This window comes from Gopherus flavomarginatus (assembly GCF_025201925.1).
Source record: "Gopherus flavomarginatus isolate rGopFla2 chromosome 13 unlocalized genomic scaffold, rGopFla2.mat.asm SUPER_13_unloc_1, whole genome shotgun sequence".
Classification (NCBI taxonomy): Eukaryota; Metazoa; Chordata; order Testudines; family Testudinidae; genus Gopherus; species Gopherus flavomarginatus.
This window is the reverse complement of record NW_026114609.1, coordinates 556751-580463: the sequence shown is the minus strand read 5'-3', so window position 1 is coordinate 580463 and position 23713 is coordinate 556751. Positions and strand designations below refer to the sequence as shown.

Sequence of the window (23713 nt, the reverse complement as noted above, 5' to 3'; positions counted from 1 at the left end):
AGTATGAGCTAGAACTGGCTCGGCTGAGGAACAGCGGGGCCCCCAACTGCAAGGAGTGAGGGGGGCCCAGGACTGTGCAGAGCTTTGGTAGGTGCATTCTGGCTCAGAATAAGGAGGGGGAGGACATGGATGACTTCCTGGTTGCCTTTGAGATGGCCTGCGAGCTGCACCAGGTAGATCCTGCGAACAGGCTCCAGGTTCTCACTCCCTTACAGGACCCCAAGGCCGTGGCATTGTACTGCCAATTTGGAGAGGGGGAGAAAGGGAACTACGAACTATTCAAACAGGCCCTGCTGCGCGGGTTCAGGTTGACTCCTGAGATATACCGAGAGAGTTTCCGGGGTCAATATAAAACCCCTGAGGTCTCATACCTGCTACTAGCCATCCGCATGGAGTGATAAACCAGCAAGTGGGCCAGTGGGGCCCAGATGAAGGGGGACCTGGTTAAACTGCTAGGACTGGAGCAACTGTATGAGCAGTACCCATCCGACCTCAGGCTGTGGTTGAGGGACCAAAAACCAGAGGACCCGCAACATACAGGGCGGCTGGCCGATGAGTTTGTGAAGATCCCGGTCGGTAGGTGGCAGGGAGGAGTCCCAAAGGAACAGGCCCACAGCAATGCAGAGAAAGTCTCATCCTGGGACCTCCCAAAGAGGTAATAGGGAGAATCCCGTCCCAAGGAGAACACCCAGGGACACGGCTCAGAAAGGCTGCGGCCTCAGAACAAGCCAGCTAGAGAGAGAGCATGTCTCCATCACTGTCTCAGCTGCTGAGTTCCAGGCTGAGTTGCAGAAAAATCCCTCATTCTGGTGGTAGATTTCGCCACTCGCAACCTCGAGGCGGTGGCCTTGTCCTCTATCGAAGCAGACACCGTGGCAGATGCGCTGCTGACCATTTTCAGCCGGGTCAGGTTCCCCAAGGAAGTCTTAACGGACCAGGGGTCCAACTTCATGTCGACCCTGCTCCGGTGCTTGTGGGAGAAATGTTGGATCCGGCACAGCCAGGCCTCAGCGTATCACCCCCAGTCCAATGGGTTGGTGGAAAGATTCAACGAGACTCTGAAGATGATGCTAAAAACATTTATGAACCAGCATCCGCAGGACTGGGACAAGTACTTACCTCACCTGCTGTTTGTGTATAGGGAGGTACCCCAGGAATCTACTGGGTTTTTGCCTTTTGAACTGTTATAAGGGTCGGGGAGATGACTTCTGTTGCCGACACAGAGGGTGCCCAAGGCAAGCAACAGTGGTTCGTTGCCCAGAGTGTGAAGTGCCAATGAACACACACCAGGGTGGAGAAGCAAGCAAAGTTTATTGGGAACTCAAAGTGGTGCAAGGAGATGAACGTCTCAAGTCATGCACCACTACACAAGCAGCTTTTCCCCTTTTATACTTTTTTTTCTCTTTCTTCTTTCTTCCCCCACCCTGCCCCTCCTCCTTCCTCCCCATACCAATTAGGTAAGCGCAGGTGCATTATGTAATCTTGGCCACGGCAGCTTGTTAGTAAGTTTTCCTTCTGCAAGTTACCTTGTCCTTCTGCTAAAGGTGCACAGGCCTTATCACTACTGCCTTAGAGCGGTTTTAGCTGTGCTGCAACTGATAACTTACTGTTACACATTTCATTTCACAGCTGCTAGCTTTCTAGATCAAGTAGAGTTCAACATGGAGGCGCTTTGGTTCACTAAGGCCTAGATTTATACCTGGTGACACCAACACTGGGGAGCGGCCGTTCCTGCGGGGGCGGGGCGCTGCCGTCCCTCCTTAGCTGTGTCAGGGGACTCGGGAGTGGCCGTTCCAGCGGGGGTGGGGTGGTGTGTTCCCTCCCCAGTTCTGTAAGGGTACTAGGTAGCGGCCGTTCCTGCGGGGGTGGGGCGCTGCCTTCCCTCCTTAGCTGTGTCAGGGGACTCGGGAGTGGCCGTTCCAGCGGGGGTGGGGTGGGGTGTTCCCTCACCAGCTCTGGGAGGGGACAGGGCAGTGGCCGTTCGAGAGGGGGAGGGGCGCTGGGCTCCCGACCCAACTCTGGGAGGATACAGGGGAGGGGCAGTTCCAGCAGGGGCAGGGCACAGACTTCCGTTCCCAGCTCTGGGAAGGGCCTGAGGAGTGGTGGTTCCAACGGGGGATGGGGACGGGGACGCTGGCTTCCCTGCTGTCATAAACAGATGGTTAAGGGTTAATGTCTCTTTTACCTGTAAAGGGTTAAGAAGTTCAGTGAACCTGGCTGACACCTGACCAGAGGACCAATCTGGGGAGAAGATACTTTCAAATCTTGGTGGAGGGAAGTCTTTGTTGTGCTATTTGTTTTGTTCTTTGTTCGCTGTTGGGGCTAAGAGGGACCAGACGTGCAACCAGGTTTTCTCCAATCTTTCTGAATCAGTCTCTCATGTTTCAAAGTAGTAAGTATAGCCAGGAAACATGGATCAATCTTATGATTGTTTTCTTTACTTGTAAATGTGTCTTTTGCTGGAAGGATTTTTACCTCTGTTTGCTGTAACTTTGAATCTCAGGCTAAGCGGGTGGGGAGGTTCCTCTAGGCTATATAAATCTGAATACCCTGTAAAACATTTTCCATCCTGATTTTACAGAGATAATTTCTTTAATTAAAAGCTTTCTATTTTAAGAACCTGATTGATTTTTTTCCTTGTTTTAAGACCCAAGGGGATTGGGTCTGAAGGCACCAGAGATTGGTGGGAGGTAAAGGACCGGGGGGGAGGTTAATTCCTGTTTGTTTTAAGATCCAAGGAGTTTGGATCAGTGTAGCCTCTCAGGATAACCCAGGGAGGGGAAAGTCTGTGGGGAAAAAGAGGGAAGGGAAGGCTAGTTTCTCCTTGTGTTCAGATCCAAGGGGTTTGGGTCTTGGGTTCCCCAGGGAAGGCTTTGGGGGAACAGGAAGTGTGCCAAACACCATATTTTTGGTTGGTGGCAGCGTACCAAATTTAAGCTGGTAATAAAGATTAAAAGTGATCATGCAGGTCCCCATTTCTTGGACGCTAAAGTTCAAAGTGGGGAAAGAACATTGATACCACCCCAGAATGGACTCTGCCTGGGCGGACTCGCTGTGGGAAGCGCACAGAGGGTCAGAGGATGCTGAATGCTCCAAGGAGAGACCCAGGAGGTGAAGACGTGTGAGCTTCTTGCCCTAAAAACTTCTGCTCCAAGGGAGAGGAGGCTCCTCAAAGTCCTGACTGGTTTTGTGGGGAGCAGTTCCAGAGCATTGCCCATGGTCTCCGTGACAACTGGTGGCAGAGGTGGGATGTACTGCACCCCGTGAATGGCGCTGCTTGCAGTAAGTGACTGGGGAGCAGTAAAACAAAGGAGGGATAATGAGAACCAGGCGTGCCGAAGGCTCAGAGAGGGACGGTTTCAGGGTGCGGTTAACCTCTGGGAGTGTGTGACCAGCGAGAAGGACTGTTGGAGTAACAGGGTCCCCCTGAGGATTGCAGCCAGCAGTCTCAGGGGCGGAGGAGCTTGCCGCTCTGCCCTGGGAGAGAGGATTTTTGCAGTAGCAGGGTTCCCCTGGGGATTGCAGGAGCAGTCCCAGGGGTGGAAGAGTCTGCAGCTCGACCCTGGCAAAGAGGTGGTGATCACGAGAAGGGCTGGCACACCAGGGGTTCTTCCTGGAAACCACGGGGGAGCCAAGAGCACACAGGCCTGTCAGTCCAGAGCCACTTGGGAACGGTGAAGTGAAGGCCTATCACCATCTCCTTGAGAAGGACATTGTGATCCTGTGTACAAAGAGGGTTACGCACGGGGAAGTTCACCAAGGCACAGTTAATCGTGAGTGGGAAGAGAAGGACACGTCTGAGGAGCAGATTCCTGACCCAGATGGGGCTACAAAAGGATCTGGGAGCAGCTGGAGCAGCAGCCAGACATCCCCGAGAGTTTGGTCCCCAACCAGACGATGGTTTTCACGATCGGGTTCCCCATCAGGGGATCAAAGACATATGGGATGGGAGCAAAGCCTGAGAGTGCGAGAGGATTGTGAGAGGAAGAGCCTGAGGAAAAGCTGCAGGAGAAGCAGCAGCAGCATGGACTGGGGATGGTGGAGCAGAGAGACATAGGGGGCTGCCCAAGGGTCAGTGGGGAAACATGCATGGGGTGGAGAGACCCTGGGACAGAGAGAAATGTGGTGGTGCAGCCGCAGATGCTGAGGGGCTGTGGGACCTGGGTGAAGGTCCCCAGGAGGGAGAGATGCTCCCCACCCCCCCTGCACACCGGAGAGGGGGCTCACGCTGGCTCTGAGGCTGTGACTAAAGCAAGGAGCTTGCTGCCTGCCCCTACTCGAACCGCCACTCCCCAGGCCTCTCCCACAGCTGGGGAAGGAAGCCAGCACCCTGCCCCCGCTTGAGCGGCCACACCCCAAGCCCCTCCCAGGGCTGGGGAGGGAAGGCAACGCCCCTCCTCCACTCGAACCGCCACTCCCTGCTCCCTTCCCAGAGCTGGGGAGGGAAAACCCACACCGGCACGAACGGTCACTCCCCAGTCCCCTGGCGGAGCTGGGAGGGGAACGCAGTGCTCCACCCCCACAGGAACGGCAGATCCCCAGTCCCCTGGCAGAGCTGGGGAGGGAAGGCAGCGCCCTAATCTCGCAGGAACGGCCGCTCTCCAGTCCCCTTGCAGAACCGGGGAGACAACCAAGTGCCCTGCCCCTGCTCGAACTGCTGCTGCCCAGTCCTCTTGCAGACCTGGAGAGGGAAGGCAGCGCTCCTCCCCCGCAGGTTTGCACACTGGCCATGGCCATGGCCGGGAGCGCAGCACAGAAGCTGCTCCAGCCCTGCAGCCTGCGGGGCAGCGCAGTGGGGCTGGGGGCAGCACGGAGCAGGCAGGGCCCAGGTGGGCGGGGGGCGGAGACACAAGTGGGGCGGACACGCTCCTGCCAGGAGCTGCCTGATTCACCCCCTGCCCGGGAGCTGCAGGAGGGGCCCAGATCATGGCTCGGCTGCAGAGCTCGGAGCCCAGGCTGGGCCAGGAGTGAGGGGATGGGAGAGCTGGGGGTGTAGCGGAGGTTGGAGCCGAGAATTGATTGGAGATGGGGCTGTGCCACTTCCGCTTGGCGGCAGGGGGGCCCTCCAGCTTTTTTTATTTGCTCCGCCCCCCACATCCCAATATTTCATCTTGCCATCTGGTCACCCTAGCCTGATATGAAGAAGGATGTCTGGACCAAGGGGCCAGGGACTGGCCTTTGCTAGAGAAACCACTGTCAAGTTTTAGCCAGTTAGGACAAGTCAGCAAATAAGAACCACCTCAGGTATCAGTAACTGCTACAGGTTGCAAATTCCTACATGCAGCAGTTTCTGGCACTACACCTGCACAGCTCTGCTCCCTGGCTCTTCTCGGGCTCCTGCTCTCTCCTTAGCTCTGTCCCACTCTCGCCCAGGCAGTTCCAGCTCACATGGAGGATGGGACCCCCTGGCCTGGTGACTCTCTCATTACACTGCCTGGCCTGTCAGTGCGGCTAACTTGGAGCTTTGGCCTCTCCCCACTGTCAGTCTCAGAGTCCTGATTTACCATTGATCCTTCCCCCTTCTATTGGTGCTGGGAACTAGCCAACCATTCCGCTGCCCCTCAAACACACACACTAAGTTTTAGTAAAGGGCCAAGAGCCCCCTTACACAAGCAACCCATGAGGGTCACCGATGTGCAGAGAAGACAGCCCAAGCTGGTCCCATGGTGTAATGGGCAGCACTCAGGACTCTGAATCCTGTAATCTGAGTTCAAATCTCAGTGGGACCTTGTGTTGGTTTGTGGTCATAGGCGGCAGGTTATATACATTTGCGGTGCTCGGGCTCCAGGAATATTCAGGGCTGGGGGCCCTGCTCCAGCAATATTTGGAGTTGGGTCTCTTCCCCTGGGCCCTGGCACCCCTCCCCCTGCTGTGGTGCGTCCCTGCCTGACAAAAAGCAGCAGGGGCCTGTCTCCTGCCTGCTCCTGGTGCTGGAGTAGAGGGATTCTGGGCAGAACTGCTGCCCTAGAGTCCTAGTGCAGGCTGCCCTGAGCCTCTCCAACATCCCCAACCCTGAGCTCCCTCTGAACCCTGATACTCTGCCCTAGTCCTGAGCCCCTCCTGCATCATGAATCCCTCATCCTCAGCCCTATGCTCCCTCCCAGAGGGTGCACTCCTTCCCACCCCCAGAGCCTGCACCTCTCACCCCTTCCTACGAGACTGCACCCAGCATCCAAACTCCATCCTTAAAGCCTGAACCCCTCACCCCTCCTGCACCCTAATCCCCAGCCCAGGATCTGAAGCCCAGACCTCCCTCCTAAATCCCCTCCCAGAGCCTTAGGCAGGTGGGGGTGGAGTTTGGGGGCAGGTTCTAGGCACCACCAAAATTTCTACAAACTTGCCACCGATGCTTATGGTAACACCCCAGAGCTTAACTTCCCTGTCTCCAGCTGTGTAAGAGTGAATCTTTCCCCTCCTGCTGGGTGACTCACACCTCCTAGAGCCAGGTCTTTGGCTGGGATGGCCACAATGGGTTAGGGCTCTAGAACTTGTTACCCTGATAGTTGGGATTCTTGCTGCTGCACCTGATGTTCACAAGCTTGGCCCTTGTGCTTCCTACCACACTTTTCCTCTGGCCCATATGGCGCTTGAAGAAAGGAGTGACAGGGCTGGGATTAATAGTCAGGGCTTGGCAGGAGGAAGACTCCCAGGCTGGAGCCCCACACACCTTCCCTCCTCCAGGCACCTAGAGCAGAGGCAGCCCAGCTCTGTCCGCTGGATACCTCAGCAGTGTAGGCGAGTTCGTGTAAATACAGTCTGGTCCCAAAGCCTCCTCTCAACCCTGGTCATCAGTAGCTGCCAGGGGAGAGCTCATTCACACCTCGCTTACAAATCATCATTTGAAATTCTAAGGTTTGCCAACACTGCTGAAGCCAATGCACCGACATTGTCAGCAAACACAACAGCTGAGTGAGGAAACCTGGCTTTGTCCAGACTTTCCAAACCTATTTTACTTTCTCAGGTACAAGTTGTTTTCATACATTGTATTTGCTTTTAAAGTGTGTTAACGTTTCTATTTCCATTCAAATTTGCAACCAATGACAACATTGGCAACGCTGCATGTAACTACCTGACCACTGAGGGAGGGGGGGTTCGGGAAATTCGGGAAGGGGGTGCACAGCCCCCTGATTGGGGGGCGTATAGGGAATGCCCAGTTTCACTGAATTGAGTCTCCTACTGCAGCACCTCAGTTGGTTACATCAGAGAGGAGCTGCAGTGTCTAGGCAGTGGGATGCCTGTGCCTTTAAGAGCCCAGCCCTGGGAAGCCCATGCTGAGAGGTGCTGCCTGTGAAAGGGGAAATAAAAAAGCCCTCTGCTCCCCCCACCCATGTTTGCAAACACTGGAGTCTCAGCCCACCGGGATAATTGTTACCCCTCTGCCCCTGCCTGTGTCAGGGTTTAACCCTCTGGCAGCGCCTCCCTCTGGGCTTAACTCCGGCTCCTTCCCCCCTCCCTGACTTTGCCCTTCAGCCCCTCTCCTAACTCTGCCTCCAGCTGCTTGACCCCCCGACCAGTCAATTTCCACCCCCTGCCTAGACCCTGGCCACCCCCTCCTCTGATTTGCCCCCCTTTGCCCCTTTTTAATCCCTGTAAAATGTAGTGGGTGCTGGGTCCCATTCTCTGGAGGGAGGGCTGGGCGCCTGGCCCCTGCCAGCCCAATGCTCAAAGTGCCCCAAGGTCTTGTGGATGTTTGCTGAGTGCTGCAGGGTCACCCGAAGTGGGAGAGAGATGTGGTTAGGAGGTGATGCAGGTAAAGGTGCCTCACCCAACACTGAGATGCAGCTACCTCTGGGGTGAGTTACACAAGTCAGCAAATGAATATGGAACAAGAAACACATTGAAAGGACCGAGGCAGCTGCAGTAGATGGAGAAAACCAGAAAAAGCAGTATCCCTGGATCCCAGCCCTGCCCCTCCCCCACTCTACCCCCTAATCTCCACTCCCCTCCCACATTTGAGGGGAGAACCCAGGTGTCCTGGTCCCCAGCCTTGCCCACCCCCATATTTTGATATGGCTCCATCCAACAGCTGCTCCCACAATTGCAGGGCAGTGCCACAGGGCACACTGAGGCCTGCTTGTTTGCACAGGATGGGCAATGCCAGTGCTCCAGGATGGGGAGAGATGATGCTAAGGGAGAAGCAAGCAGCAGACAGTTCCCATGACAGAGAAAGAAATGCTAGGGGGTGCTGTGCTGCAAGGACTGAAGGGAGTTGGCAGGGAATGGGAGGATCTTCCCTCACAGCAGGTGCGTCTGTCTCCCTCCCAATTCCTCCCCAGCCCTACCCCAGCCCAGGCAAATCCCGGCCCAGCTACCAGGGTTAAATTTGGCCTGGATTTCCCAGCTGCAAGGGGTGGGGCTGGGAAGCATGAGCCTCTACTCCTCCTTCCCCAGACACAGTTGCATGGGCACTGACCAAAGGAGCCTGCAGCAATTCTGCCTAGAGGAAACTGAGGCACCAGCCACTGACAGACACTTCATGGCTCTCCTCATCCTCATCCTCTTTTCCATGTACAACCTGGCCAGGGGAGGGAGGGGTAAACTCAGGGCAGTTGCATAGTTAACCTGTGGAACTCCTTGCAAGAGCATGTTGTGAAGGCCAAGACTAAAACAGGGTTCAAAAAAGAACTAGATAAGTTTACAGTGGATAGGTCCATCAAGGGCTATTAGCCAGGGTGGGCAGGGATTCTGCCTGTAGCCTCTGTTTGCCAGAAGCTGGGAATGGGCAATAGGGGATGGATCACTTGATGATTCCCTGCTCTGTTCAGTCCCTCTGGGGCACCTGGCACTGGCCACTGTCAGAAGACAGGAGGATACTGGGCTAGATGGACTTTGCGTCTGAACCAGTCTGGCCGTTCTTATGTCTCCCTTGGCGCAGCAGTGACACCCAGTGGGCAGTCAGAGTAATGCACAGAAGGTGTTTTGCTTGGCGCAGCAGTGACACCCAATGGCCAATCAGGGTAACACACAGAGTATGTCTCCCTAGGAGCAGCAGTGACACCTCGTGGTCATTCAGGGTAATGCACAGAAGGTGTTTCCCTTGATACAGCAGTGACACCCACTGGTCAGGTGGCGTAATGCACAGCGTCTGTCTGCGCTCTACTAGCAGTGACACCCACGGACCAGTCACGATAAGGCACAGAGTGTGTTTCCCACCAATCTGGGTAAGGCACAGAGCATGTTTCCCATGGAGCAGCAGTGACACTCAGTGACCAGCAGGGGTGGCATCAGACTCTTCTCCTTTAGTGGGGGACTGAGGCTACATCTACACTACAGGATAAATTCGAATTAGCTTAAACCGATTTTATAAAATAGATATTATAAAGTCAATTGTGAGCCTCCACACTAGGCACATGAATTCAGTGGTGTGCGTCCATGGTCCGAGGCTAGCATCGATTTCTGGAGCGGTCCACTGTGGGTAGCTACTGTTACATAATGAGGCCAATAACGTCAATTTGCGTCCACACTAATCCTAATCCGATATAGTAACATCGATTTTAGCGTTACTCCTCTCGTTTTGTAGGAGTACAGAAATCGAATTAAAGAGATCTTTAAATTGATATAAAGAGCAGTGTAGTGTGGACGGGTGCAGCGTTAAATCAATTTAACGCTGTTAAAATCAGTTTAACAGCGTAGTGTAGACCAGGCCTGAGATGGGCTACACAAAAAAAATTGGGGAGCTATGCCCCCCATGACCTGGCCTCACCCTTCACGGGGGCCATGCCTCTGTTCCTTCTCAGTTAAAGGCCAGGCTCATCTCCTCTCCCCCAGGCTAGGGTTTCCAACAATACAAACTTTATTAAAATAAAATAGTAAACAGGGTTTACTTAAAATATTCTAAATCTGTCCAAATTTTAGTATTGAATCCAAAGTTCTCTTAAAGATCCCATCAGTAACCAAAACCTAAATGAAAAATTGAAACCAAAAACAAGGCTTAATTTAAAACCCAAACATTAAGAAAAACTTTGTTTGTAAAAATAAAAACAAACAAATGCTGTAAATTAATAATTTCAACATTTTATCAAAAAAGTCTGCTACAGCAGAATGATAAAATAACATCAAATAAATAAGCATGACCACTAAAACCTCCTATAAAGGAATTGAATCCTTGAATACTGGTCAAATCGTAATAAAATATGCAGAACTATGTCAAAACTGGTGTTGCAAGTCAGCCATTTGAATCCAGTAAATGTCAATTAAAAGCTCCATTCCAACTAAATAAACCAAAACAACCCAATAAACCAAAATGGTCACAGCCTGAAACAAACCTACACAGAAGCAAAATTAAACCTGTACCAACACTGGAACAAACCATGTAAATTTCTATTTCTAACTTCTTGTGTCTCCCAGGAGGAAGGTGTTTTGCACCCCAGTAGCCAGGCTGTCACTGCAGCTTTCCTTTCACTAAATAAGATTTGTACCAAATATAAATTGCCCTCCAATTTCTCTAAGAGAAATTGAAATTGTATCTTTGCACTAATATCCCAAGTGTGCAAGTCCATCCCCTCAGAGCAGCCCCACACCCTGAGGCCAGGGGAGAATCCCAACTGGTTTGTGCATTTGTAACCCTGGGGCCTGAAGCTGATGAGAGAAAGGGAAATGAGCCATCTTGGAGCTTTCCGATACCACCTGCGGGGAGCACAGGGATTTGACTGAGTGACATCCTGGCTAATATTCACCTTGTTCTCCGCCAGCAGGCTCCACTGGAGAGCTCGGGAGTGATTTGACCATGGCAGCACCCTATTTACATATTAAAAGATGGCATTTTGGAGCCAATGGGGTAAAATGTGAGTACTTTTGGGGTTGGGACCCACATGAGAAGGGATGTGGACAAACTGGAGAGAGTCCAGAAGAGGGCAATAAAAATGATTAGGGGACTGAGACACATGACTTATGAGAACCTACAGGCCATATCCTGTATGTTAAGCTAAGGCAAAGTTAGCATATGTATATTGTGACCTTTTACTCTGAGAGGAAAATCGACCTTTATCACATTACTTAAAAAGATAAGTACCCATGCCTGTCCAAGACCTTTACTTAGACCAATCGACAGTGGAGAATGGCATAGGGTTTTATTCAGTGTTGTACCCACAGATTTAACAGGTACACTACAAGGTAACTTATGTGCATATGTACATGTCATCAGCAAGCACAAACATACTAGCCTATGAAGTAAATGTACCCTAATTTTTTGTGGGTGAGGAATGAAATTTGGGCATAGGAGGAAGGATTTCCGGCCCTTGTGCCCTATAAAAGAGGTAAGCCACCTTGCTAGAGCACTTTGCTCTATCATTGTGACTTAATTCCTCCACTCTCTCTCTATGTACTATGAGTAGGCTGTACTTTTTCTTAAATTTTAAGTTTCAAGGGAACTAGGCTAAGTTCGGTTTCCCTACGTTTTTAGTCTTTGTTTATTAGGTTTTGATTTTAAGTTTAACATATTCAAGTAAACCCTAAGTAACACTAGCATTTTCTAAGCACTGCATCTTTCATTTAAGAATTGAGAAACCTGAACTGCAAGGCTGGTCCTGTGTCTCTTACCACCAGGTTATCAAGGAAGGCTGTGAGTATATTAACCAAATCTTTGTTGCATATAATGCCATATGTATCTTTTGAATAACAGTAATGCAAATGTAACTTTGTAAGTCAATTAAATTAAATAACATGTAAGCTAATCAATTAAATTTTCATCAAATTATCCAAATTAATATTATTAGTACACCCTACATCAGGCTACATGGGACAGAGAGTTGGAGTGCAGAGGGATGAAGGCACTGGTTCTAGAGGTGCTGACTCTGAGGTGGGGTTAGAATGAGACATTCAGAGTGCAGTAGAGGATTCAGGGTTAGGATAGAGAATTGGGCTGTGAATGGTCTGGAATGAGGCCAAGAAAGAGAAAACTGAGATGCAAGAGAGAAATCAAGCTAGAGCAAAAACCAGAGAAGAAATATGCGATGTGAGCTGCAAAGGGGAAAAAAAACCTCTGCCTATCCCCTCTCACCAAAGCATCTAAGAACTAGATGAGAGACATCTCTCTCCCACTACAACAACAATTCCAGTTGACCTGGACTGAGGAAGGAAATCTTCTTCTTTGCAGCACTAGCAAACCTGGACTGAGTCATGAACACCTCCCCCCATCCAATCTGGTGTTCCTGGCCTGGGACACGGGAGGTGCTCCTCTCTTCTCCATTTGGGACATGACGAGATAACAGAAGTGACAGGGCTTTATGGGAAATAATTATTTGCCTGATTCATGTGCAAGTCCTAGTCCTTGTTAAACCAAACAAATGTTTATCCTGCATGCTGATGCCAGTTTGGAGGGTCTGGGAGCAGTCCCGTACCAGGAAGTGGAAGGAAATGTAAATCTGTAGGCTTTGCCACCTGAGGACTGTCTGATAGCGAAACTCGCTATCCCATCCACCAGTAACAGTTCTTGGTCTTGAAATGGACCATCACTTAGAAATTTTGAGACTGCTTGTGTGGTGCTCAGTTTCAGGTGTGGACAGAGAACAATCCACTGACTTATGTGTTAACAAGGACTAAGCTGGATGCTACAAGGCAGAGATGGGTGGCTACTTTTGCTAGCCATAACTTCGCATTCAATACCAATGAGTTGGTATAATAGGGAATGTGATTTATCAGGACCACCAATTTTTGGCTGGGGGGAGGATGTAAGCAGGGTCGCTATGAACCCTACCCTGCCATCTGCTGGTGATCTGTTGTACAGGGCTTTTGAGGCTGCTGTCATTTGCATGGTTCCACCCACCCCGGATTGCATGATGGGAGTGCTTGTCCAAACGGTCATTTCAGCTGCTGTGGGATCCCCAGTCTCTTTGTTATTGGGGCAGGAGTAATGCAGTGTATTTTGTTGTTTGTTTTGGATCAAGGAGAGAGTAACTGTAGCTGGCATTTGAGTCCTGAGAGCTTCACCCTCACCTTAAAAGTACTCATCATTAAGGGGTCTGGGTTCCCAATGCCCAAAGTTTGTGGAAAGCTGGAATGGATGTTTGTGTGGCAGCTGGTGTGTGTGAGTGCTGGTTTTGTTCGTATTGTCACTAGTGTGTAAAGACAGAGGTGTTTTTGAATCTCTTTGAGTTGTTGTTAGTGGTGCAGTTGTTGGTCTTAAACTTATGCCGTTTGATCTCTTTCAGGGTGTGTTTTGGTCCTGAAAGGTGAAGGGCAGCTGCTGTGTTTGTGGTGTTATGGAGTGAGGTAGTAAAGGTTGATTTGCAGAAGTGGTGTATGTGCCACGAAAGTTGTAGGGGCCCACCCCCAGCTCTGGTCCTAGAGGCAAGAATTTGCATTAACCCGCCTGCTGACCTCTGACTAGGAATTTTGCCCTGCTAACTTTTCCAGCAAAACAGGCCAAAGAAAGTGTACGCAAGCACTGTACTGCAGCCCCCGTGCTCTTTTCGGTTCCTTCCCACAGAACTTTCACTGCATACCAGTCCAGTCCCTTGCTGTTGCTTGTCTAAGAGCTGCATGCATATACTAGACCATACCCTGTGCTGATTCCCGACTTTTGTGCTCCATACAGCCTTACCCGTCCATGTCTCTGTGGCGCAATGGGTTAGCGTGTTGGCTGTTAACCGAAAGGATGGTGGTTCGAGCCCACCCGGGGATGGCGATGAGCCCGTGCTACTTCCTTGCTTCCCCGAGGCCTGCAGGGAGCCTCCAAAGTCCCCTTTTGCTGCCTCTTGGCCTCAATGCTTTCAGCTGGTGGCCCAAAGAGCGTGCTGGATGCCATTCAGAAACCCGTCTCCCAGCAGCCGTGCCGGAGGCTCAGGCTTAATCCTCGAGGCCGAGCACAAAAACTTTCAGCCGGGAACATTTTGCTCCCTTCCCGCCTCCGCCAAAGCGGCAAGGGAGAAGGGGACGAGACACGCCTGCTCAGAGATGCCTCCCTCCCACTTCCCTGTAGGCTGTGCAAAGCTGTTGGCCTGCCTCAGGCCTCGTCAGGAAAGAGCAGCCATGCTGCCCAAGCCTGAGTCACGTGCGCAGCCAGGCCCGCCCCGGCTGACGGCGCGCAGAGCCACGTGAGTCAATGGCAGGTCGAGTCGGTAGCCTCGGCTCTTTCCCCTCACAGCCACACAGCACTGTCTAACGCCCCGAGAGCCTCCCTCGTGTTCTCCCGCAGCCCGCCGGGGTGGGTGGGAAAAGGGGACCAGGAAGCACTGCAGCCTCATTCTGGGACAGGAGGCCCTTGCCACACCCAGACCTCCCTCTTGCCTTCAGCCCAGGTAGCCAGGGAGCTCTCTGGCAGGCCACCGCCTCAGCCACCTCTTGCCGCTCTGCTGGTCACCACCTCGCTGGAAGGCCCAGAGGGAAAAGAAACAAACACACACCTAGCAGAGGACGGTTTCGATCCATCAACCTCTGGGTTATGGGCCCAGCACGCTTCCGCTGCGCCACTCTGCTGGCTCTTCACAGCCCTGCCACCCAGCCGGCACTATCCAGATTAGGGCCTTACACGCTCTCGTGCTGGCAGGCGGATGCGCAGGCTGCTGGCAGCTGCCCTGGTCACAGGATTTTACAGCATCTGCAGGGTAAAAGGGATCTCTTTGGGGTTTGGACCCCACTGGGAGCTGGGTAGCTGAGTGCCGGAGACGGGAGCTGTTCTTAAACTGTTCTCAGTTAAGCCTTCAGCTGGTGGGGGACGTGGTTCAGCCTTGGATCCCTGTCTGCAGCAGGCAAGCGCCTCTGGCTCAATCGGCCCCCCTCGCTGTCTTAGCAGACTAAAACCCGGAGCAAACGCACAAGCCTTGCAAAGGAAGAGGAGCCGGGATCTTGAACAAATGTCAACATTTTATTAAGATGACGTTCAAAGAAAAAAAAACGGGTACGGTACAGCGTTTAGGAGCAGAAGTTTCTGGTGATCAGGGAACAACGTACAGATTACCCGGGGGTGCGAAGTTCGGTTTAAGATCGGGTGGCATAAGGAATACATAATGTGCAATAGCCCCGACTGGGGCTAAAAGGTTAACGTACAGACACTCAGTTAGGAGGGTATGTTGTCCATGTGAGGGCTAAGTTCAGGTGTGGAGTATAAAGAGCGGATAGGACGATGAGGATGGATTGACCCGCATTTGGTGAGTTTGAACATTCAGTGTTTTTTAATCTTTTCCACAATCTTGTTTAAGCAGGGTCACTATGAACTCTACCCTGCCATCTGTTGGTGATCTGTTGTAAAGGCCTTTTGAAGCTGCTGTCATTTGCATGGTTCCACCCATCCCGGATTGCATGATGGGAGTGCTTGTCCAAACGGTCATTTCAGCTGCTGTGGGATCCCCAGTCTCTTTGTTATTGGGGCAGGAGTAATGCAGTGTATTTTGCTGTTCGTTTTGGATCAAGGAGAGAGTAACTGTAGCTGGCATTTGAGGCCTGAGAGCTTCACCCTCGCCTGAAAAGTACTCATCATTAAGGGGTCTGGGTTCCCAATGCCCAAGGCTTGTGGGAGGCTGGAATGGATGTTTGTTTGGTTTTTGGCAGGCGGTGCGTGGTGGTTTTGTTCCTGCCATCCCTGGTGTGTAAAGACAGAGGTGTTTTTGAATCTCTTTGAGTTGTTGTTAGTGGTGCAGTCGTTGGTCTTAAGCTTATGCCGTTTGATCTCTTTCAGGGTGTGTTTTGGTTCTGAGAGGTAAAAGGCAGCTGCTGTGTGTGTGGTGTTATGGAGTGAGGTGGCAAAGGTTGATTTGCAAGGGTGGTGCATGTGCCACAAAAGTTGTGGGGACCTAACCCCAGCCTTGGTCCCAGAGGCCAGAATTTGTGTAAACCTACCCATTGACCTGTTACTAAGAATCTGGGTTTAGAATGTGGCACAAAAGCTGTGCCCCACAGCTTAACTCTCAGAATCCAATCTGCAAAATTTTTTTGTTGTGTGACTTGTGAGGAGGTTTTTCCCTAACTATGGAGTTGTTTTCAACTTCTAGTGTGGAAAAAGAGATCACAGTGTAGCCCTTTAGAAATACAGGAAAACTGCTTTGAGTCACTAACCACTTTTTAACTATGACTAATTCTAAACATGGGTTAGAAACATAAAACATCCTATTTTTGAACTAGAGAGACACAAAGAGCATAAAACGTGCATTTAAAGATTCCACAAGAAATCTATAGCACTAACTCCAAAAATCCCTTTTCAGTCTCTCTTATTTCAGCATGTTTTGGAACCCATGTCCCTTGCCTAACGACATTCATGTAGGTTCGGGTGAGTCCCGAAATCATGAACCGCTAAGTTCCGTTCTACTGTCCTTGATTCATATCACCGGAATAACTGCACTTTATTACCACTGCCCTAATAAGAAAGAGACTGAGGATCCCACAGCAGCTGAAATGATCCTTTGGACAAGCACCCCCATCATGCAATCCGGGGTGGGTGGAACCATGCAAATGACAGCAGCCTCAAAAGGCCTTTACAACAGATCACCAACAGATGGCAGGGTAGAGTTCATTCTCACCCTGCTTACATCCTCCCCCCAGCCAGGCAGATTGGACAAATGACCCGGGAATAGTATAAAAATATTGCTCAGGCAGGCAGGAGTGAAATCAGGAAGGGCAACTCATGCTTGGAGTTGTACCTAGCAAGAGATGTTAAGAGTAACAACAAGAAGGGTTTCTTCAGGTATGTTAGCAACAAGAAGAAAGTCAATGAAAATGTAGGCCCCTTACTCAATGAGGGAGGCAACCTAGTGATAGAGGATGTGGAAAAAACTAATGTAGTTGATGCTTCCCCCTGTTCCCATCTTCACGAACAAAATCAGCTCCCAGACTGCTGCACTGGGCAGCATAGCATGGAGAGGAGATGACCAGCCCACTGTGGAGAAAGAAGTGGTTCAAATCTATTTAGAAAAGCTGGACGAGCAAGAATCCTTTGGGCTGCATGCGATGCATCCGAGGGTGCTAAAGGAGTTGGCGGGTGTAATTGCAGGGCCACTGGCTATCTTTGAAAAGTCATGGTGATCGGGGGAGGTCCCAGATGACTGGAAAAAGGCTAATGTAGTGCCCATCTTTCAAAAAGGGAAGAAAGAAGGAGGATCAGGGGAACTACAGGCCAGTCAGCCTCACCTCAGTCCCTGGAAAAATCATGGAGCAGGTCCTCGAGGAATCAATTCTAAAGCACTCAGAGGAGAGGCAAGTGATCAGGAGCAGTCAGCATGGATTCAGCAAGGGCAAGTCACGCCTGACTAACCTAATTGCCTTCTGTGAGGAGATAACTGGGTCTGCAGATGAGGGGAAAGCAATGGAGGTGTTACTCCTTGACTTTATCAAAGCTTTTGATACAATCTCCCACAGTATTCTTGTCGGCAAGTTCAAAAAGTATGGGCTGGATGAATAGATTATAAAGTGGACAGAAAGCTGGCTAGGTCGTCGGGTTCAGCGGGTAGTGATCAATGGCTCCACGTCTAATTGGCAGCCGATATCAAGCGGCATGCCCCAAGGGTTGGTTCTGGGGCTGGTTGTGTTCAACATCTTCATTAATGATCTGGAGGATGGCTTGGACTGCACTCTCAGCAAGTTTGCAGATGACACTAAACTGGGAGGAGCGGTCGATACGCTGGAGAGTAGGGATAGGATATAGAGGGACCTAGAAAAATTAGAGGATTGGGCTGAAAGAAACCTGATGAGGTTCAGCAAGGACAAGTGCCCAATCCTACACTTAGGACGGAAAAATCCCATGGACCGATCCAGACTAGGGACCGAATGGCTAGGCAGCAGTTCTGCAGAAAAGGGCCTAGGGGTTACAGTGGATGAGAAGCTGGATATGAGTCGACAGTGTGCCCTTGTTGCCAAGAAGGCTAACGGCATTTTGGACTGTATACGTAGGGGCATTGCCAGCAGATCGAGGGACGTGATCGTTCCCTTCTATTCGACATTGGTGAGGCCTCATCTGGAGTACCGTGTCCAGTTTTTGGCCCCACACTCCAAGAAGGATGTGGAAAAACTGAAAAGAGTCCAGCCTAGGGCAACAAAAATGATTAGGGGGCTGGAAGACATGACTTATGAGGAGAGGCTGAGGGAACTGGGATTGTTTAGTCTGCAGAAGAGAAGAATGAGGGGGGATTGATCACTGCTTTCAACTACCTGAAAGGGGGTTCCAAAAAGGATGGATCTAGACTGTTCTCACTGGTACCAGATGACGGAACAAGGAGCAATGGTCCCAAGTTGCGGAGGGGAAGGTTTAGGTTGGATATTAGGAAAACCCTTTTTCATGAGGAGGGTGGTGAAGCATTGGAATAGGTTCCCTAGGGAGGTGGTGGAATCTCCTTCCTTAGAGGTTTTTAAGGTCAGGTTTGACAAAGCCCTGGCTGGGATGATTTAGTTGGGGATTGGGTTGGACTAGATGACCTCCTGAGGTCCCTTCCAACCCTGAGAGGCCATGATTTTTAAGCTGTTCCTGTGTATCAAGGTGAGCTGCAGCTCAGCGAACCCCAAGGATCTGAGGCCAGCTACTTTGCAGGAGAGACAGACCAAGCAGCAAGTACAACACGGGGTCGCACCCCGGCCGGCAGATAGAATCTCATGTCTGCGATCCCGGCTCCTGTTCCTTTGCAAAGTGTGTGCTTTTGCTCCAGATTTTAGCTGTGGGCCAAGTGCCCTCTGGCTTCTCGTCCGGGCTCCGTCCTCCATGTGCCTGGCCATGAGCGGGACTGTCTCAGGAGAGCAGCTTCCCCACCCTCGCTGCATCCCAATCTCCGCCCAGCTGGGGAAGGAGCAGAGGCAGCTCGGAGAAAAGACTCCTTTGAGCACCGGAGACGGCCGGAGCATCTTATTTGCATACCCACAGTGCATTGCCTGCAGCGAAGCGAGTCCCTGGTCAAGGGGCTGGTTTTGCTCCCTGTGTCCCCGGTTCCCATGATCCAACTCAGGCTGTCAATCGGTTCAATTCCATTTCCTCTAAAAGCTCTGCGGTTTAGCGGGCTGTGAGAGTACTCACCCTGACTTGTGGTAGGATATGCGGTTGCCCCGGCAGAGACTCTGCTTTTTTTTTTCTTTTGCTTTTTTTTTCTTTCTTCTTCTTCTTCTTCTTCTTCTTCTCTCCCCTCCCTTTCCCAGTGTGTATAAATCTTTTGCCTTTTACTAAAGATTTTTGTGGAGAGGAGCATTTATGAATTTGTACCCAATTTTTTTGAGGCTTTGTTTTGGTAAGGCAGTTCCCTGTTGTGAAAAAAACAGAAGGATACTATCTCAACTGGTGTCAGTAGCTCAAGCTTTTCTATTAGTGTATGAAAACAACTGAGAGCTCTGAAAATGACTGTGTGGGATTTTTTGCCTTTTTTTTTTTTTGAGCTCATCGTGTTAGTGAGATGGCTTCCTAGCTAACAGGGGACTGTTTTGTGGTGTGTATTCTGCTGGCTCTTTGGTTTCATAAGTTTTTGGTTATCACAGTTAAAGAGCAGCAAAGAATTGTGTTGTTGTTTGTGTTAACGTTTGGTCTGTCCTAAGAGTGTATGGTTTGGAGTCATTTGTAACTCTTGGGTTAGTTATTGTCAACAGCTTATTTTTGGGTCCCTGAGTTGAAAGGCTGCTCTTGCGGATTTCAGTTTCTCATTGTTGGAAGGTCAGTTAAAGAGCTGCTTTCTTAATCTAGTCCATGAGGGTTCTTACGCCGCCCTCCTTAATATACCTTCCAGAAGGTGATTGCATGGTTTCCCTCGTCTCCCCACAGAAGAGAAATTGTCCATCCCTTTCCTGTTGGGAAAACACCAGTGTTTTTAAATGTTTTTCCCAGATGAGGAATAGTTCATAGGAGCAGAAGAGGAGGAAGTTTGTGGCCCTTTGAGTCAGATTCCTAGCGTTTAAGGCCAGAAGGAACCAGCCGATCACCTCAGAGGGACTAAGGGGCACCAATGCCCCAAATAGCTAGGAACTGCTTTGATGCAATTGACTGTATGTTTGATATAGTTGCGTGGAAAGGAGCAAAAAAGAGCACTGGGGCTGCGGAATAGCGCTTGCATAGGCTTTCTTTGCCCTGGTTTCTTGTAAGAGTTAACAGTGAGAGATTGGTAGTCACAGGTCAGTGGGTGGGTTTATGGAAATTAGGAGTCTAGAGGGGTAACCAGGGAGAGGAAGGCATCTGCAAGACTTGTCTGTCTTTGAACAGAATTGTGTGTTAAGGGTTCTTGCTTTGAATTTTTCCACTGGAGTCATTTCGGGGAAGTGAGTCAGTCTCCCGTAGAGTTCCCTAGTTATGGTGTTTGTTGCATGTCTGGCAGCTCGTCCTGGTGAGGTAGAAATGGGTGGGCGCAGGGGTGTGCATGCGTGGCAGAGTGTCAGCATTGCTTTTTGGCTCCCTGGAGCTAAAATCAAAGCATAGTGGCTGTTCTTCTCATTATAATCTGTGATATGTCTTTGATGTGAGCACTGTGTATTAGCTTCATTTTTAAAAGAAAAGGCTTAGTGAGAACAGGAGCTTGCTTTATCTACTTCATGCATGGATCTGGTATTGTAGTGTCTCCAGGAACAGTGTATCTTCTTTAGGGGAGACCTTTCTGGTTAGAAAAACAGAAAAAAGTTAAACCATGATGATTTTTTTTTCAAGCAGATTTTTTTTGAAAGAGCAGAAAAATGTGCTATCTTTTGTGTTTTTGTTTTTTTATGATAAACACAATATAGTTACACTTTCTTGGAAGTGTTTTGTGAGTCTGCAGATGTGAGAGGTTCTTCTTTGTTTTGCTAGAGAATTATTTAAGAGGCTGGACTCCTTCTTTCTGCTGTGAGTCTTTTCAACAGTATGAGGGACAAATGCTTTCTGGACTCTGGGTCTGTTGGGGAGATGGTTTTTTTTTTCTTTTTGTTTTTCTTGGGGTGGAGGCTTGGTAATATTTGAGATTACGTGTACATCAACAACTGCATGAGTTACACAGACTTCTCCGTACTCCGTACGTTCTATGTATCTTGGTTCGTAAGATCGAGACAAGGCACTAGGTGTCGTGCTGCATCCGGCACACAAGGGACCCAAGCCTGATTTTTTTCCCCCCAAACTGACTGTAATCTAAATGCTAAATAATAACCCTTAACTTCTCATTCTTGCCACCCTCACTATTGGAAAATCCCCAAAATCACAACAGTGACTTACAAATCATGAGAATTCTTTGTTTAAAAAATGTAATGTGGGTTCTCTATCTTTCCCTTCCAGTTTTCTGAACCAGGCAAGCTTGAAACTTACTTTTCTAGTGCAGCCAGAGCCCCAGAGAGCAGGAGCCCCCGGCGCCTGGGGCTGGCAGGCAGTGGGGTTCCACACTGTTGTGTATTCCACACACACTTTGATCTCACCCACCAAGCATCAAGTGTGATCTCCTCAGGCACTAGAACAGCCTTAACATGGAGTCACAGACAGCCCCCTTGGGCACCCTGACTCTAGCTTGCAACCCAGGTGTAGTAGAAGCTGCTGTAACACTCAAACTCTGTATGTCCTTTAGGGCTAACCCTAGCCAAACAGCCGGGATCCCTTGCTTATGCTTAGAAGGCGTGCCATCTCCCTGAAGTCCAAGCAGCATCGGGGGTGGGGACAACAGTTTCTTCCTGACAGAGATTTTTATTCTATTCCCCCAGAGCTCAAACTGATGGGGGCAAGTGTTTGTGCAGGTCTCTGCCTCCTCGTGGATGTGTGAGGGGGAGCAATCAACCAGGTCTTTTGTCCATTGATGATCCACAGTGGCCTGTCTGATGTCTCAGTCAGGGCCTTCTCTTGTTGGAAAGGAGATGACGCTTCTTCTGGTAAACTAGCGTTTCACACTTCGTAATGCTTCTCTCCTGACTGGTGGCGGAGTGGCAGCAAAGGGGTTTACAGCTTTAGTGCCAACACTTATATATCACCTTACAACACGGGCTACGGCTATTATAGGTGAGAAGAATGCATGCAGCAACTGACGAGCTAATCATAAACTCTAAACACATTTTTATGAATCTAATGCCTGTTTTAACAACACTAACAAACAGGTGAGCAAGACTAGTTTCCAGCCATGCGTTTGTCACTTTTCAGTAAGGCCTAGGGGCCTTGGCGTGAGCTGGCACCTGGTCTGCCAGTGTCAGAAGAGGATCTTCCCTATCTTATCCCCAGGTGTCTGTACTGGGAGCAGTACTGTTCAACTTATTCACAAATGATCTGGGGAAAGGGGTAAATGGTGAGGTGGCAAAATTTGCAGATGATACAAAATTGCTCAAGATAGTTGAGTCCCAGGCAGACTGCGAAGAGCCACAAAGAGATCTGACACAACTGGGTGACGGGACAACCAAATGGCAGATGAACATCGGCGCTGTTAAGTGCAAAGTAATGCACGTTGGAAAACAGAATCCCAACTATCCCTATAAAACGATGGGGTCTAAATTAGCTGTTACCACTTGAGAAAGAGATCTGGGAGTCGTTGTGGATAGTTCTTTGAAAACATCCACTCAATGTGCAGCGGAGTGTTGGGAATCATTACGAAAGGGATAGGTAAGAAGACAGAAACTATCATATCACTTCAATATCAATCCGTGGTACGTCCACATCTTGAATACTGTGTGCTGATGCAGTCGCTCCAATCTCAAAAAAGATCTATTGGAATGGGAAAGATTCAGAAAAGGACAACAAAGATGATAAGGGGATATGGACCAGCTTCTGTCTAAGAAGAGATTCATAAGATTGGGACTTTTCATCTTGGAAAAGAGACGACTAAAGGGGGATACGACGGAGGTCTATAAAACCATGACCGGTGTGGAGAAAGAAAATATAAAAGAAAAAAAAAGCTGTGGCTCTTTGACGGCAGCTCAACCACACTGCTTCTTCTGCGGCAGTTCGGTGGCGAGTCCTCCCTCCCTTCCTCTTTGGTAGACATTTGGTGGCAGCTCAAAGACTAAGACAGGAAATGGGGGACCCGCCGCCGAATTTCCGCCAAAGATCAGACATGCTGACCCGATACCAGATGGGCCGCCCCTTTGAATTGGCTGCTCCAAGCACCTGCTTGCTACGCTGGTGCCTGGAGCCAGCCCTGCTCCTGTGACAAGCAGGGGCTGGTGCAGAGCGTGGCAGGGCAGGGAGATGACATCTCCTCTAATAGCGGGGCCCTTTCACAGCAAGGGCAGCACCTCCCCGCAGTAGCACAGACCCACTTACTCCTCCTGCTTTCTCCTGACACCAGCACCACCCTTCCCAGCAGCACCTGCTTCCAGACTTGCACCAGAAATGGGAAGTTTGGGCCGGGCCTGGCAGCAGCTGTCAGGAAATGGAACCAGGAGACACAACCACTCCCATTGTGCTGTGGGGCCCATCCTGGCTGGTGGGAGATGGAGGCAGTGGACACTACCACCCCCATGGTGCCGTAGGGTTTTCAGATGGGGTGCCCTCCCCAGGGTTGGGCTCAAGGGGAGATTTGGCATCTTAAGGGACTGGGTGGGGAGGCTTGGAGGAAGTTTGAAGACCAACAGTGAAGGGGGAGTTGGACACTGGCCAGAATACCAGAGAGACAAGGCAGGTGAGGTGATACCTGTTACTAGACCAGCTTTGGAGTCACACAAGGTCTTCTTCATGGAAGGGAAAGGTGCTCAGAGCATCACAGTTCAACAGAAGGTGGAACACTCTGCCCCGAACACCAGACTTTCCCCTACTTCCTGGAATGGGGGGGCTGTCCCCACTGTCCTGTCAACAGCCCCACCACGTAACCCAGAGGTGGCTGCATCTTAGCACCAAGACACCAGTGGTCACCGCTCCAGAGGAGATGGTACATACAGGCCACTGCCC

At 50.4% G+C, this 23713-nt stretch overlaps 1 protein-coding gene, 3 non-coding genes and 1 pseudogene across 4 annotated transcripts in view; 4 read left to right on the top strand and 1 right to left on the bottom strand.

Annotated features, from left to right (window-relative positions):
* LOC127040989 (uncharacterized) overlaps positions 1-3127 on the top strand; it is a 113289-nt gene extending 110162 nt beyond the window's left edge. Inside the window, exon 2 of the mRNA XM_050935505.1 lies at positions 3112-3127. The gene's annotated coding sequence lies outside the window, so the exon portion shown is untranslated. The remainder of the gene's footprint in view (positions 1-3111) is intronic.
* A 2530-nt stretch (positions 3128-5657) lies between these two features.
* On the top strand, positions 5658-5729 carry TRNAQ-CUG (transfer RNA glutamine (anticodon CUG)). Its single transcript has one exon. It is a non-coding gene; the product is annotated as a tRNA-Gln (tRNA).
* Positions 5730-14343: 8614 nt separating this feature from the next.
* Positions 14344-14415, bottom strand: TRNAM-CAU (transfer RNA methionine (anticodon CAU)). Its single transcript has one exon. It is a non-coding gene; the product is annotated as a tRNA-Met (tRNA).
* A 4601-nt stretch (positions 14416-19016) lies between these two features.
* LOC127041040 (uncharacterized) lies at positions 19017-19144 on the top strand (annotated as a pseudogene).
* A 1125-nt stretch (positions 19145-20269) lies between these two features.
* Positions 20270-20468, top strand: LOC127041012 (U2 spliceosomal RNA). Its single transcript, XR_007771595.1, has one exon. It is a non-coding gene; the product is annotated as a U2 spliceosomal RNA (small nuclear RNA).
* The last annotated feature ends 3245 nt before the right edge of the window (positions 20469-23713 follow it).